At 38.6% G+C, this 12,855-nt stretch overlaps 1 long non-coding RNA gene and 1 pseudogene across 1 annotated transcript; both read right to left on the reverse strand.

The window, feature by feature from the left end:
- The window catches only part of LOC126705114 (phospholipase D delta-like), a 40,631-nt pseudogene extending 40,483 nt beyond the window's left edge, over positions 1–148 (reverse strand).
- A 9,036-nt stretch (positions 149–9,184) lies between these two features.
- On the reverse strand, positions 9,185–12,446 carry LOC126707467 (uncharacterized). Its single transcript, XR_007648963.1, has 3 exons — positions 12,289–12,446; positions 12,057–12,197; positions 9,185–9,476 (listed from the first exon to the last, which is right to left on the reverse strand). It is a non-coding gene; the product is annotated as an uncharacterized LOC126707467 (long non-coding RNA).
- Between the last annotated feature and the right edge of the window lie 409 nt (positions 12,447–12,855).

Consider the following 12,855-nt stretch of genomic DNA (forward strand, 5'->3'; position numbering starts at 1 on the left):
TCAATACCATAAATTTCCTTGTCAAAGTCACAATTCCTGGTTCTCTGTCTAGATATTTGAAAAGGTTTAGCTGACTTCGAGATGACAGTATACATTGGACGGAAGAGTTCTTGAAAAAATTCTGAGTTTTCTCATCATGAGTACCCATCATACGAAGCTGCATGCAAAGCTCTACGAGTTAAATAATTATTTTGTAAGAGAAAAATTTAGGTATAATACCTAAAGTTATCTAATTAAATTCAAATTCAAATAAATGATTGTATTGATTAATATAGATTTAATGCTATTATGTGTTTGAATTATATTAATTTAGTTCCTCAAATTTTAAAAGTTAGTATATATGATCATTCTTGGATCTCCTTTACATTTGCATTTTATTAAAATTAATAGTTGAAATTGACTTGATTTTGAAAATTTAACTTTTTCATTATAGTCATTTAAAGTGTGCTCTTACGAAGCACCAGCACAAATACAGGAACGGGTACAAGTACAAATATGGTGCAGTGACACGACAATTTTTGAAAAAGTAGAACATGAGTATGGCGGGGATATGTATATGAGTAATGCTACGGCCATAAACCATTTTACAAATTATTGATGTAACCAATTTCTTATTGGTTTTTATTTAAACCTACCATTAACATCACTTTTTCATTTACTAATAACCACTCACTATATCAGTAGTTTGTAAATTTTTTTGTATTTCTAGCAATACTCTACGTATATTAATTAATTATTAAATATATTTTTATATATAGTTAAGCATTTATTTTTCATATAATATTAAACATATATATATATATATATCAATTTAATAGAAATAATGAATATTTTCTTTCTATTTATTATTAATCATTTATTTTTTTATTAAATTAAGAGTAATAATGGATAATAAAGTAAATTCATGACTGTAGGGACAAAGTTTGGAGCCCAAGCCCGAACCGTATGGAATCTTGGTCCAAAAAGCCCGATACAATGAATTTTGTAGAGTATGGGTCAAAGAACTAGGTTTAGATGAGTTGAGCAATGGCTTGCATGGAATTGAAGAACAAATAGACAAGAATAAAAGCTATTATGGTCAAAGGACCTTTATCTAAGGAGACTTAGGATTTTATTTATGAGTACAGATCGCCACATTAGGGTTCTTTTGTATGCTACAGTATTATCATCTTCTTTTCTCCTCAATTAAGTCTAAACTTCTTTCTAGCAATTCGTGGTTGTTACTTGGGGTAAAGGTGCCGGTTTTCAACGTTGGAAAGCTAGTTTCCAAGGGGAGTACAGCCTCGGCCCTGTAAGTCATAGAAAAATGAGTCTCTCCCGTTGACCGTCGTGGCATAGTTCGATAGGTCCATAGGACGTGTGGTAGTTCTTCTACCCATCTTCCCTTTGCATCATCCAATCTCTTTTTTATCCCATTAACTATGACCTTATTTACAGCCTCGGCTTGCCCGTTTCCTCGAGGATAGGCCGGAGTGGAATATCGGTTCATAATACCCAGGTCGCAGCAATATTTCCTGAAGGTCTTACTATCAAATTGAAGGCTGTTGTCTGAGATGAGGGTACAAGGGATTCCGAAGCGTGTAATGATGTTTCTCCAGATGAATTTCTTTGCATCCACGTTTCTGATGTTGGTTAGAGGCTCATCTTCGACCCATTTGGTGAAGTAATTTGTGCCGACCATCAAGTATCGCTTGTTTCCTGCTGCTTTCGGGAAAGGGTCGACAATATCTAGGCCCCATTGAGCGAATGGCCAAGGACTAGAGAGGGGATTAAGGACTCATCCCGGTCGGTGGATATTTGGGGCAAACCTCTGGCATTAGTCGCACTTCTTGACATATTCTTGGGCCTCTTTCTGCATGCCCGGCCACCAGTACCCTTGAGTGAGGGCTTTGTGTGCCAGCGATCTTCCTCTTGTGTGGATCCTGCAAATTCCTTCATGCAGTTCTTCGAGTAACATCTCTGATGCTTTTGGGTGTACGCATAATAGATATGGCCTAGAATAGGAGTGCTTGTACAGCTTGTGATCTCCTGACAGCCAGAACCGATGAGCTTTTCTTCGTACTTTCTCGGCTTCCGATTTCTCTTCGGGTAATACATCATCCTTGAGAAAACTCACTATGGGATCCATCCAACTCGGACTTACTTTGACTTGATGGATTCGGACCATGTCCTTTTTGGTTGCATCTGCCTTGCTCAAATCCTCGACGAGGATGATTCGAGGTAGATCATGCTCCGAGGAAGTGGCAAGAGTGGCTAATGAATCCGCATGTGTGTTCCCGCTTCTAGAGATGTGTGTCAAGTTGAAAAATTCAAAGTCTGATTGCAAGCGCTTGATTTGACCAAGGTATTCCTGCACTCTTACATCCTTAGCTTCCAACTCACCTCTCACCTGGCCTACAACCAGTCTAGAATCCGAGAACACTTCTAATGCCTTTCCCCCCATTTTCTGCACCATGGCCATTCCTTGCAATAAAGCCTCATACTCGACTTCGTTGTTTGTAGCCGAGAACCCAAGTCTCAATGATTTTCAATGGTAATCTTCTTAGGGGATATTAGAACCAACCCTACCCCGGATCCCCTTTGGTTTGCCGCGTCATCAACGTAGACTTTCCACTGTAAGACTCCTTGTGTAGAGATTGTGTCAACCGATTTTCCATTCATGTTTTCCTCCTTTGCTACTGCTTCTACTGGGGGTTCAGTAAATTCGGCTATTAAATCAACGAGAACTTGGCCCTTGACGGAGTCCGAGGCATGTATTTAATATCGAAAGCTCCTAGGAGCGTGCTCCACATGGCAATTCTTCCTGTGTAATCGGCGCTCCGGAGTACCGACTTGAGGAGAAGTTGGGTTAGAACAATGACCGTGTGTGCCTGGAAGTAGTGGGGGAGTTTCTGTGTAGCATGCATTATTGCAAGAATTGCCTTCTCCAGCGGTAAGTAACGCACCTCGGCTTCATGTAATGATTTACTCACATAGTAAACTGGTTGTTGTACGTCGTCGTCAACCTGTATTAATACCAAGCTCACAGCGTGAGGGGCCATTGCTATGTAGGCGAATAGAACTTCGTCAGTCTCAGGGCTAGACATTATGGGCGGCCGCGACAAGTACTCTTTAAGTTGCTAGAAGGCTAAGGCACAGCCCTCGGATCACTCAAATCTTTTCCATTTGTTCATCAGGAGGTAGAAAGGGCGGCATCAGTCTACAGATTGGGAAATAAACCGATTTAATACCGCGATCATTTCAGTGAGTTTCTGGACTTCTTTTGGGTTCCGAGGAGCTTGTAAGTTATGAATTGCTTTGATTTGATCTGGGCTCACCTCTATTCCCCTGTGAGTTACCATATAGCCTAAAAATTTGCCGAACCCGACACCAAATGAGCACTTAGAGGCATTGAGACGCAGTTTGTGTTTTCTTAAGATGCCAAAGATGACTTCGAGATCTCTCACATACTCGGATACCACTTTACTCTTTACTACCATATCGTTTATGTAGACTTCAATACTCTTGCCTAGTTGTGGTCCAAACATTTTGGTCATCATCCTTTGGTAGGTAGACCCTGCATTCTTTAAACCGAAAGGCATCACTTTGTAGTGGTAGTTTCCAATAGGAGTCATGAATGCTGTTTTTTCTTGATCTCCTGGGGCCAATGGTATTTGATGATAACCCTGGAAGACATCCAAGAAGCTCATTCGAGGGTGGCCTACAGTTGCGTCTACCAATCAGTCTATCCGAGGCATTGGGAATAGGTCTTTTGGGCACGCCTTGTTCAAGTCTGTGAAATCTACGCAGACTCGCCACTTCCCAATCTTCTTTTTTACCACTACTGTATTCGCTACTCGGGGTAAAAGACTTCTTTGATAGCCCCTGCCTTTTTCAGTTTTGTCACTTCGTCCTTAACAGCGTCGGCATGCTTTTGGGCACGCCTTTTTCAAGTTTATGAAATCTACGCAAACTCGCCACTTCCCAATCTTCTTTTTTACCACTACTGTATTCGCTAACCACTAGGGGTAAAAGACTTCTTTGATAGCCTCTGCCTTTTTCAGTTTTGTCACTTCGTCCTTAACAGCGTCGGTATGCTTTTTTGACCGGCGTCGGGGTGGTTGCTTTTTGGGAATAGAGGATGGGTTAACATTTAGGTAGTGGCAAATGAGATTTGGATCAACCCCTGGGGCATCATAGGAGTCCCAGGCAAATACGTCAACATTTCCTCTCAGAAACCCAATCAATTCCTCTCTCCCTCGGAGGGGTAATTCCGAGCCGACTTGAAAGAATCTCTCTAGATCGTGGTCAACAATAACCATTTCTAGATTTTCGCATTTTACCTCTTCGGCTGGCTCATTAACGGGTATTGCCAAGGTGGCTGATTGCTATAAGTCCTTTCTTGTAGAGGTCGAGGATTTTGCCTTGGATTGGCGTGAGATGGTAGCCACCATGCATTGTCTGGCCATGGCTTGATTTCCTACAATCTCCTCTACTCGGCCCTCTGACGGGTATTTTACCTTCTGGTGAAGTGTAGAAGAAACGGCTCCTAGGGCATGGAGCCAAAGTTTGGCCATTATGGCTGTGTACGGTGAGTAGGCGTCGACCACGATGAAATCCACCTCCACCACGTCTGAGCCGGTCTGTATGGACAGTTTGATTTGTCCCCTTGGTGTAACAGTCTTCCCTTCGAAACTTACCAAAGGGGAGTCATATGCTGTTAGGTCCTTGGGCTTTAGGTTCAGTCCCTTGTACAGATCAGTGTACATTACTTCCATAGCACTGCCCTGGTCTACTAGTACTCTTTTCACATCAAACCCCCTAATCTTAAGTGTAACTACTAAAGCATCGTTATGGGGTTGGATGGTTCCAATCTTATCCTCGTCCGAGAATCCCAGCACAAGTGAGGCTCCCTTCTTAGACCTTTTGGATTCCCGATTATTGTTCTTGGTGGAGAGCCGAGCCACAGACATTACCGTGGAGGGAAAAGAGCCGGTTCTACCTGGAGAGGCAAGGATGACATTTATCGTACCCATGGGAGGTCTTATAGATATGTCTTTTATGGGGTTCTTGGTTTGCCTGACCCGGATGATCGCTGGAAGGATGTAACAGGTGCCGCAATTTTCCTTCTCGGACCAACTGATCCAGGTGGTTCCATAGGTTCCTGTAGTCTTCAGTGGTATGTCCGTGGTCTTGGTGGTACTGACAATACAAACTCTGATTGCGTTTTGAGGAGTCTCTGGCCATTTTTTTCGGCCACTTGAAAAATGGCTCATTCTTGACTTTCTCCAAAACCTGTTATACCGGTTCTCTGAATACGGCGTTAACCGTTTGCGTGTTGGTTGATCCAGATTGCCCCGCAAAATCTCTTCTCAGATGGTTATTGTTGTATTGTTCTGACCTGAAATCATTCCTCTTGTGAGGGATGATCTTTTCCTTTCCTTTCCCTTGTAGTTGGTCCTCTTCCACCCTTTTGTATTTGTCAATCCAGTCCATAAGTTGACGAACGCTGGTAGTAGGTTTACCAGTTAGGGATTTCCTTAAATAATGCTCGGTGAGGAGACCGCTTTTAAACGTGCTGATGGTGACGTCGTCGTAGTTGCCATCCATCTCGTTGTACATTTCCTAATATTTGTTCGAGCACGCTTTTAAAGTTTCCCCTTTGCGTATGGACAATGACAACAATGAACTCAAAGGCTGAGGAACCCTGTTGTTTGTAATGAAACGAGAGCCAAAGGCTTGGGTGAGCTGCTTGTAGGAATCTATGGAGTTCATTTTCAAGCTGTTGAACCACCTCATCGCCACAGGTCCTAGACTGGACGGGAAAATTTTGCACATCAAAGCCTCGTTTTGAGAATGGATGATAATTCTTTGGTTAAATTGGCTCACATGCTCCACAGGGTCTGTTCGGCCATTATAAATAGTGAACGTAGGTTGGTGGAAACGCCGAGGTAGTCTAGCCCCTTCTATCTTGTGCGTGAAAGGTGACTTAGAGATCTGATCCAGAGCTTTATTCATGGCATCATTACCCAAGCCCTTACCAGATGGGCTCTTATGTCTCCGTCCATGACGCTACTTTTTTTCATAAGAGAAGGTTTCGCTTGGGGGAGTTCTTGATCTCTACCTGTAACTGACGTCCTCCTCCTCATTAATATGTCGGAACTGGAAAGGGACCGCCTTTATTGTGCATGGCACAATCTCCTTCTCAAGTCATCGATCTCTCGCTGCATGGCCTGACGATTGTTTTGTCTTTGGGATATGCGACTACCTACTTGGGAATGGCTTTGGCTTGTCTGGGTAGTATGTACACTCCCCTCTCGATTCCTTTCATTGCCCTGATTTTGCTCAGGGTCAGGAGGATTACTTTGCCGTTGAGGCCCAATGGGCTCTGTCCGCTGGGGATCGGTTTGGCGTGGGTTTTCTTGGTGTGGACCTAACTTTACCATGTTTAACCGTCGCGCTCACTAACACCCAAGTTCTTCCCCATAGACGGCGCCAATTGTAGGGACAAAGTTTGGAGCCCAAGCCCGAACAGTATGGAATCCTGGTCCAAAAAGCCCGATACAATGAATTTTGTAGAGTATGGGTTAAAGAACTAGGTTTAGATTAGTTAAGCAATGGCTTGCATGGAATTGAAGAACAAACAGACAAGAATAAAAGCTATTATGGTCAAAGGACCTCTGTCCGAGGAGACTTAGGATTTTATTTATGAGTATAGATCACCACATTAGGGTTTTTTTGTATGCTACATTATTATCTTTTTCTTTTCTCCTCCTCTACTTCATAGGGGCTTCTCTACATTATATAAGCTCTTTTTGATCATCTGGGCCTTACACTTGTTGATCATCTGGACCTCCACTTGAGCACCCATCCCATTAGACACCCATTTCAGTTCTTTGTGAGTTGCGGCAACCAAGGTAACACCGTTCAGGGGTCTTCTCCACATTAATACGGCCAGAAAAGCAACAGCTATGCATTTAATGTGGTGGTGGCAGCATTTCCTTAGATATTTTGAGTTTTCTTCTCTTTCATGTGTTCAGGGGGCGTACTTCAACCGCTTCACTAACACCCAAGTTCTTCCCCACAGACAGCGCCAATTGTAGGGACAAAGTTTGGAGCCTAAGCCCGAACCGTATGGAATCCTGGTCCAAAAAGCCTGATACAATGAATTTTGTAGAGTATGGGTCAAAGAACTAGGTTTAGATGAGTTGAACAATGGCTTGCATGGAATTGAAGAACAAACAGACAAGAATAAAAGCTATTATGGTCAAAGGACCTCTGTCCAAAGAGACTTAGGATTTTATTTATGAGTACAGATCACAACATTAGGGTTCTTTTGTATGCTACAGTATTATCCTCTTCTTTTCTCTTCCTCTACTTCATGAGGGCTTCTCTACATTATATAGGCTCTTTCTGATCATCTGAGTCTTACACTTGTTGATCATCTGGACCTCCACTTGAGCACCCATCCCATTAGACACCCATTTCAGTCCTTTGTGAGTTGCAGCAACCAATGCAACACTGTTCAGGGGTCTTCTCCACATTAATGTGGCCAGAAAAGCAGCTGCAATGCATTTAATGTGGTGGCGGCAACCTTTCCTTAGATATTTTGAATTTTCTTCTCTTTCACGTGTTCAGGGGGCGTACTTCAACCGCTTGAATATTAACTTGGTTTGGGTTTGCCGTGTCCGAGGAGAAGTTCGTCCTCAGACTTTCTTCCCTTTGTCTCCCAATGGTTGGGCTTTCAAAGTAGATCACTTAAGTCATGTTTCTCTTCTCGGACTTGTTAGTGTCCTCGGACAAGGCCCAAGGCCCAATACATTATTTTGGGCCATAGTCCCCACAATTACTATTAAAGGATTTTCAAAAATTAGAATACAAATCAAGAATAAAGATATTTATTAATTTTCAAATGCAATATTATTATTTAGAGTATAAATGTTTTCTTTGTTTTGTGAAAGGGTATTCGATTCATCTTGTTCTCATGTTTTGGTTGTATCCTGCATTTTTTTTAAATTTTTTTTTTTAAAAAGGACACAATTGGGACATGCATGCGAAAGTGTCAGAAAAGTGTAAAGTGTTTGATGTGTCTAACACGGGTACGACATACTAAATAAAGTATTTGTTCTTCCTAGGTGTGCTCCATTTACCTCATCGGCTAATTCCTTTAGAAATAAAGCAAAGAGAAAACTAAATGATGAAATTGACTTGATTTTAAAAATTGAAAGTCTAATGAAAAATGACTGGCAATTCAAGTGAAAATAGCTAAAATATATTTTTGTCCTTAAATTTATTTTTTGTCCTTAAACTTTTTAACATTAAGATTAAATTGGTCATTCTGTTTGTTTTGTCTATAAAATAAATTATAACTATTTTATTTTTATTTTTTTTTATCAGCTATAAGCCTATAACTATTCACATATATGATATGACCCTACTTTACTATATTTAACGGTAATTCATAGTCAACGAAGGTCGGAAGCTTCGTCTAGAAAGAAATGTTGAAGTTAAAGCACTGCAATAATAACAACAATAAAAAAAAAAAAAAAAAAAAATTATAGACATAACAATGTAGAAAATTTAAAGTTCGGACGCTAATAAGTTGAAACTAGTCGCTAACCCGTGCGATGCATGGGAAAGCTATTAGAAAATAAATTTAATCCGTCTTTTTGTTCTATTAAATATATTCTTTCTTTTATTCTTTTAAAGTTTAGGTCTAATGATAAAAAAACAATCATCGTGTAACAGACGTAATAGATTAATATTTTATTAAAATTATAAAAAAAAAGGGTATAACATTATTTTAAATAGTAAATCTATAGTTTTATAACATCTTAAACTTTTTTTTCTTAATGGCATAATGTGTTAGGATCATAAAGGAGTTTGTGTAAAATCTAACTGTGAAAAGTTGTTCTTAGAGGTTCAGAAAATCTAACTTTTATCACATTTTATAATAACTTTACAAATTTATAGCATTTATCTTTTAGTTAAGGTTGTATTAGAGGATTGGAGTTTTTCTTGCCCAATTGACATAAAGCTTGAAAAGCAAACAGTCCCAAAAAACATGCAACTACTTCACAGTCTTGGCTTTAGTGTTCTTGGAACCAAATGCTTACTAAACATTAGATTTTCTATATCAAATTGTTGCACACTCTAAATGCTTTATTCATCTGTTAACAATTTCCACAATTACTACAACAGGGCATTGAAAAAAAATTATATAGCAATAGTAACTAATAATGTTAGGTCTATCTTTATCTTAAAGCTAAGATAGTAATGTTTGAGGGAACATTTCAACTTAATGGGGTGCAAACAAAATGCAAATCAAACTAAACTCTTAGGATAAACCACTACTATAAAAAAAAATAAAAATGCAGGTCCTCCCATTCCTTCTTGCAAGCCAATAGTAGCTGCAAGAGTTATCTCGATTGCTCAATTCCATGAGAGTATTCCACCTGATGGTCTTGACGCAAGCATCCTCCTCCTTTATCCCATCCCTTGCAAGTTAAAATTTTTAAGAATGAAAATTGTCAATTGGTGGTTTCAAGAAAAAGTTACATTTGTACAAAATATAAGCAGCCTAACTCATTTGCTTGAGGAAAGAAAGACCAACACCTCAGAAATTTCTGACTACAAATAGGAAATTACTTCAATTTAGCTGAAAAAAAGAAAAGAAAATGCAAAGTCTACAACGCTTCCCAAACCTAAAAGAAAATAAAAAGAATGAAACAAAATGTTCATCAAAGCATCATTCACAGTAATATATATAAAAGAGCCCAAAAGAACTACAAACAACCAAATCAAGTAAAAAGTAACAATATTCACACAAAAAAAAGAGCCTCATGTGAGGATTATGCTACTCTTTTAAGTTTTTTTATTTTTTTTTTAGCTTTAAATCTCACTTATCAAAGTAGAATTTTTTTTTTTTTTTTAATCTCTCACCATTTTGTGAGTACCATCATCAATTGGAAACAACTGGAGCTTCAGCTTCATAGGAGTTATTATTCTCAACAAAATTTTTTTGCAAAAAGGAAGGCAAAGGAGGCAGAACTTTGCCAACAAAATTAGAATCCTTTTGGTCTGGAATTTAGATTGGAAACAAATCACACCATCAAAAACTTTAGATGTTTAGAATTTAAATCCTTTTATGAATACAAAAGGAAAAAAATAGGCACCCTCCTAGAGCACCTAGGTCATGTTCAACCTCTTTATCCACAACTACCTGCTACAATTGCTCAGTTGCATTGAAAACCAAAGAAAACCCAACAAATGCAGCTTTTTTGCATTTATTATATGTATATGATGAGATGACACCAGCTAATTTCCATTTTAATGACCTTCATGAAATATTAACATTGTGCATTTGTGATGCTGCAAACAGCAAGATTAAAGATGGTTAGTCACTATGATTCTTTTGTCAATCATAGTAACAGGGTGCTAAGTAAACTACTTAGCCCCTCAGGGGTGAAAAGCCCTTGAATTAAACATCTCTTATGAATGAAAGTATATGCAGCCAATTACAACAATTTAACCCAACAGAGCAAGTTGTTAAACAATTGTTTTTGTTGAAAATAAATAATTTTCCTTTGAAACAAATAGAAGCTCATTTAGCAAATATATGTTTCTGGGAAAATAGCAAGACGTAGATATAATGGAAGATGTAGCCCACTTTATCAATGAAGAAAAGCCAAAAGAATTGGTGCATAGAAACGTGATTTTATCAAAAATCACGAGAAGAGGAAGTGTCATTTGATTTGAGTTACAATTCATTGGGATATGCTTCTAGTCCATGAGTATTTCTAATTGAAGAAAATCCTATGTAGGGACTGTGGCAGAACCAAAAATTAGCACTGCTGCTGAACCATTGTTGCTTAATGCTGTTCGTGGGGAAGATGTTGAAAGACCCCCGGTTTGGCTCATGAGGCAAGCAGGGAGGTACATGAAGGCAGGTTTAAACAGAGATCTTTGGATAACAATTCTTATGTTCATGGCCCATTTTTTAGAGAATATATTTAGATGCCTTTTCTATAAAACTTCTATTACCTATACCAAAAAAAAAAAAAAAAAAAATCATGCCTTTTCTTGGATTTGTATAGCACCAAACCTGCAAATTCAGAATGTCTGAGTTTCTTATACTTTGTGTTTTTTTACTTGTTGGACCCTCATTTTATTTCTAAAATAAAGGACCAGAAGTGGTCTTCTCTTTTGCCTCAGGATGAGGATCATGTTACTACTTTGGAATACTAATTTGTTTTTTTAAGTGGTCCAACTACTTCATTAGTCACTATCCCAGATTTCCTTAGAATTGTTTTGTTTACTTTACATCCCATTCATTTGTTATTTGTTCATAAGCTATATTTCTACATAAATTTGGGTTTTAATAGTCTTTTAAGTAAAGTTACCTAGAGAAAGTTGACTGCTATGTCTGATCTGTAGATCACTAATTTTCACAATGTTCTGCTTTACCAGATCGGCTGTACTTTGAAATTTCCATAATTTTTTTGTAGTATCTGTTTCTTTTATATCTTTCACTGCTGAGAGAAGGTTAATCTTGCATTCCCTATAGCATTGCAATGCATATATGACATTAGTCCCCCCTACATAACTTGGACCTCATTTATTGACAATTTCTTGTGATAGAGCTACCAAATTATCAGTGAGAAGTATCCTTCATTTCGTACACGAATCCAATTCAAATGTAAAAGGACCAATGAAAATGTATCCAAATCAGAGTAGTGCTTCCAACTTTTCTACTTATCATAACAAAAATCACTTATAAAGTTCACAGACATTATATCCTCATCATATAAAGGCTATGAAATTGAACAAAAACCGAATAACCCAGCATCAAAATCAACAATAAGAAAATGTAAAAAAAAAAAAAAAAAAAAAAACGCTCTCAGACCATCCACAAAAACCCATCTACACACTAAAATAAATGAATAAATTCTCAACATTTGGATAACCAAAAATATCTAAAGCGCATCCAAACAACTTCTAAGAAACCCAACGACCCAGAATCGAAATCATCAAGAAGGAAACGAAAAAAAAAAGCGATGGATTAGTAAAATACCAACCGTAACCAAACGCGGAGGTACCGTAAGTCGTTTTTGTAACGGCGATCGGAATCGAAGGTCTGTGCACACTTCTGCAAAAACCGTGGCAGCTTCTCATTCAGAACTTGCGAAGGCAACGAATCCTTCATCTTTCTGATCCCTCTGTATATACAAAAAGCCAAACAATCTCACTTTTTAAAACCATTAACAGAGCTACCCACAAAGAGAGAGAGAGAGAGATAAAGAGGCATACCGGAGCCATATGGTTGGTGATGCCTTCTTTCTATCTCAGACCTGACAGCGTGGGGATGGCTTCTAGGCAGGATTGATTTTCAGTGTTGGGTTTTGGGGAAGGAGAAGGTAGAGAAAAAGAGAACAGAGAGGAACAGCAGAGCTTTCTTGGTGCTTATGTTTTTTTATACTTGGGTTTTTATCGGGTTTTAGGAAAGGTTTTTCTTTGTTTATTTATTTATTTATTTTTATTTATGTTTTTTTTTAATATTGTGCTGACGTGGAAATTTGTGAGAGTTTCAAAAGTTTCGGTTTTATATATATATATATATATATAGAATATAGATTATATTATTTATCTTATCCAAAAAACTAAAAAATTTAAATGCCAATTCACTGTAAGCTCATACCACATCGTTCCAAAGCAAAAGCAAAACTCGAACGCCCTGCTTCGACTTGTGCTTGAGCAAATCCCCCAAGTACGTTCAAATTCCCAGCACTAGGCAATGGCCTTGTCGGCTCTCTCACCAGCTTCACCTTATGGTAAAAGGACCACCCAACAATGTACGCCACTTTTTATGCCTCCAAT

This window comes from Quercus robur, chromosome 11, assembly GCF_932294415.1.
Source record: "Quercus robur chromosome 11, dhQueRobu3.1, whole genome shotgun sequence".
Taxonomy (NCBI): domain Eukaryota; kingdom Viridiplantae; phylum Streptophyta; class Magnoliopsida; order Fagales; family Fagaceae; genus Quercus; species Quercus robur.